The sequence below is a fragment of the Pangasianodon hypophthalmus genome, chromosome 19 (genome assembly GCF_027358585.1).
Source record: "Pangasianodon hypophthalmus isolate fPanHyp1 chromosome 19, fPanHyp1.pri, whole genome shotgun sequence".
Lineage (NCBI taxonomy): Eukaryota > Metazoa > Chordata > Actinopteri > Siluriformes > Pangasiidae > Pangasianodon > Pangasianodon hypophthalmus.
In genome coordinates, this window is record NC_069728.1 from 22,079,014 (window position 1) to 22,083,165 (window position 4,152).

At 43.2% G+C, this 4,152-nt stretch overlaps 1 protein-coding gene across 3 annotated transcripts in view; it reads right to left on the reverse strand.

The window, feature by feature from the left end:
* Nucleotides 1–3,498, reverse strand: part of si:dkey-174m14.3 (uncharacterized protein LOC563117 homolog) — a 14,553-nt gene extending 11,055 nt beyond the window's left edge. For all 3 annotated transcript variants that reach the window (XR_008305289.1, XM_053242300.1, XM_053242299.1), the window contains exon 1: nucleotides 3,251–3,498. The gene's annotated coding sequence lies outside the window, so the exon portion shown is untranslated. The remainder of the gene's footprint in view (nucleotides 1–3,250) is intronic.
* Nucleotides 3,499–4,152: the final 654 nt, after the last annotated feature.

Genomic DNA, 4,152 nt, shown 5'->3' on the forward strand with positions numbered 1-4,152 from the left:
CACCAGAAACCAGAATCGACTCAGTCCATATCACCCTGTATCAGCCTGTGAACCCACGAGGGACTCCATACTGGAGACCAGCGGCCCGGATGAAGGTAGGGTGACTTGGCACATCCACTGTCTCACTTTAAGGACTTTGAGATGGACAGAAGTGAAAGTCGTTGTGTGTACACCGGTGTATATTTGTAGGTTCTTCTGGGTTGCTGGGTTAGATGACCCTTAAGGGGCAACTGTATGGTGCCGGGTACTCCCTGTTGGTTCCTGAAGCCAGTGATTTGCATACTGGGCGTGTTCCATGATGCCACATTGTTATTTACACCAGGCATTAGTAACACCCTCACCTCATTACGATATGGTTCTTACAGGGGTGGGGCCAGTGGGTGGAGTCTATTTGTCCCAAAGATATGGACATGTTCATTATGAGCATAAGGAGCCCTTGAGGACTCTGTCCATGTTCCAGTGTTGATGGGTTCAGTAGGTAATGTTTATCTCCTGCATTATCTTCTGTGATACACAGTGTGTGAGTGTTGCTGAAGCTAACTGCTTTAGCAATATGGTGTAAAATTAAGTGATCGAAATACAGCTGAAACATTAATGAGTGACAGAACAAGGACACAAAGACAGATGATCTTGCACGACTGAAGAGTGAGACGAGAAATGTGATTAATTAGAGACACGGCTTATCTGGAGGAGGGAATATATTATGGATGAAGTGATGAATGAAGTTAAAGTTTCTCTGTAAGCGTAGCAGATGAGCGCTAGGTCAGATTATCCTTCACACTGTGAGCATGTTTTCTTTACAGCATCGAATTAACACCAACACTGACTTTATTTTATTAATTCAACTAATCAAAAATTAAAAGTCTGATTAAAATCTCTTATTTCTCATGCACGCATTACGAATTCATCACCGCGATTTAGTGTCTCATGGCTTCATTAACTTGCTGTTGGAGCACAATATAAAAATCTAAAATGTAAAATAACAGGATGTGCTGGATCAAGTGCTATTCTATGTGCTGCTGAATAATGAGTGTGGAAGCCATTTTGTTAAAGTAAACCAGTGATTAATGTGAGAATTACAGCTAGCTCTATTCATGCAGTAATATATAGTAATATAACACTCGCCATCTTCTCATTCATATATCATCATATTAGTCTTTTTATTCTTGTTTACCTCGGAGGTGTGAATGACATGCAGGTGATTTTAATAATCTGAATGTGAAGCTCAGAAAATCCACTTAAGCAGCTGCGTAACCCGACTCTGAACACCAGCAACTTTCCTCACAGAAATACTGATGTCATTTTTGGCCTTAAGCAGCTGACTCTGAATATGATACAGTACACATGACTAATCATGAGTTAATCTCTCAGTGTGTGTATATAGACAGACAGACAGACAGACAGATAGATAGATAGATAGATAGATAGATAGATAGATAGATAGAATGCCATAATGAACACAGAACGCTAACTAAGAAAATGTTAAAAACACACACTGCATGCTAACACACTGGAAATGAAGAGATACCAAAGTCTATCATTATTATTATTATTATTATTATTATTATTGTTGTTGTTGTTGTTGTTGTTTTAACAGTAAATGTAAACAGTAATTCTGATAATATGCTACAGAGATTTCTGGAAGTTTCATCATACAGGAGGCCCTGGAGGAGGTCAAGGCCTTGTTGGAGGTGCCGGTTGTGCGCCAGAAATTGGCTTAATGGTTGTAGCGGTATCACACGCACACACAGACACACACTCACACATACACGCACACACAGACACACACTCACACACACACACACACACACTCACGCACACACAGACACACACTCACACATACACGCACACACAGACACACACTCACACACACACTCACACATACACGCACACACAGACACACACTCACACTCACGCACACACAGACACACACTCACACATACACTCACACACACATAGACACACGCACACGCACACACACACAGACACACTCACACATACAAAAAAAATCCATCTTTGTGATGAAGTGATCTACCTTTTCAAAATCTGCAGATGGAGTGATAGAGGAAAATGTATGAAGCTTTGACTATATAAAGAAAGGATGATGGAGTAATGTCTGAAGGATGGAGGGATGATGGAGGGAAGCATAAATATAAGAAGAAGGGATGATGGAGTAATAGCAGAAGGATGGAGGGATGATGGAGGGAAGCATAAATATAAGAAGAAGGGATGGTGGAGTAATAGCAGAAGGATGGAGGGATAATGGAGGGAAGCATAAATATAAGAAGAAGGGATGGTGGAGTAATAGCAGAAGGATGGAGGGATGATGGAGGGAAGCATAAATATAAGAAGAAGGGATGATGGAGTAATGTCTGAAGGATGGAGGGATGATGGAGGGAAGCATAAATATAAGAAGAAGGGATGATGGAGTAATGTCAGAAGGATAGAGGAATGATGGAGGGATGATGGAGGGAAGCTCAAATATAAGAAGAAGGGATGATGGAGTAACAGCAGAAGGATGGAGGAATGATGGAGGGAAGCATAAATATAAGAAGAAACGATGGTGGAGTAATAGCAGAAGGATAGAGGAATGATGGAGGGATGATGGAGGGAAGCATAAATATAAGAAGAAGGGATGATGGAGTAATAGCAGAAGGATGGAGGAATGATGGAGGGATGATGGAGGGAAGCATAAATATAAGAAGAAGGGATGATGGAGTAATAGCAGAAGGATAGAGGAATGATGGAGGGAAGCATAAATATAAGAAGAAAGGATGGTGGAGTAATAGCAGAAGGATAGAGGGATGATGGAGGGAAGCATAAATATAAGAAGAAGGGATGATGGAGTAATAGCAGAAGGATGGAGGGATATGTGGATAATGGTGGGCTGGTATTATGCTGGAGATGATGAAAGAATGATTGAAGGATGGAAGGTATGCTAGAGGAATGATGGAAGGAGTGATTATAGGAAGGATGGAGGGATGACAGAAAAATGAATGAAGGATGGAGAATTCAAATTGATTCATGTTCTTTACAAATAAATGTTAGTTAAACCATGGATGGATGAAAGGATGATGGAGGGATGAAGGATGAAGGATGGAAGGATAATGGAGGGATGAGAAGAGAATCCTGCGTGCTTAAAATGAAGAGCGGGGGAAACCCCTCTGCAGATACACCGATCTCATAAACATTCAGAAATAGACAGATAGATAGATAGATAGATAGATAGATAGAAGAGGTAAGTGCTTACCTTCTGCTCTGCATGTTTTCATTTGAAGTCTGGAGGATTAAACGAGGAAATGAAAGACGGAAGGAATCTTCATTGCACAGAGCGACGCATTCTCTCTCCTTCTGTCTCTCTCTCTCTATCTCTCTAGCTTTCTGTTTTTCTCTCTGTGTGTGTGCGCGTATGTGTGTGTGTGTTAGGAAGGCAGATGAAGTGAGAGGTGTGGAAACGTTTGTCGCTGCAACACTGCAGATACACAGCGACTCCCTCCATCATCCCCTCACCCTGAGAGAGAGAGAGAGAGAGGGGGAGAGGGGGGGCAGACAGGGAGACAGATGGAGGGGGGGAGGGAGAGAGAGTGAAAGAGAAAAGGAGAGTGAGAGAGAGTGAGACAGGGGAAGTGAGAGAGGGATTGAGAGAGTAAGACAGAGGGAGAAGAGAGAGGGAGAGGAAGAGAGAGTGAGACAGGGGAAGTGAGAGAATGAGAGCGGGAATGAGAGAGTGAGACAGATGGGGAAGAGAGAGTGAGAGAGAGTGAGACAGGGGAAGTGAGAGAATGAGAGCGGGAATGAGAGAGTGAGACAGATGGGGAAGTGGGGAGAGAGAGAGAGTGAGACAAGGGGGAAGTGAGAGAATGAGAGAGGGATTGAGAGAGTGAGACAGATGGGGAAGAGAGAGTGAGAGAGAGTGAGACAGGGGAAGTGAGAGAATGAGAGCGGGATTGAGAGAGTGAGACAGATGGGGAAGTGGGGAGAGAGAGAGAGTGAGACAAGAGGGAAGTGAGAGAATGAGAGAGGGATTGAGAGAGTGAGACAGATGGGGAAGAGAGAGTGAGAGAGAGTGAGACAGGGGAAGTGAGAGAATGAGAGAGGGATTGAGAGAGTGAGACAGATGGGGAAGAGAGAGTGAGAGAGAGTGAGACAGGG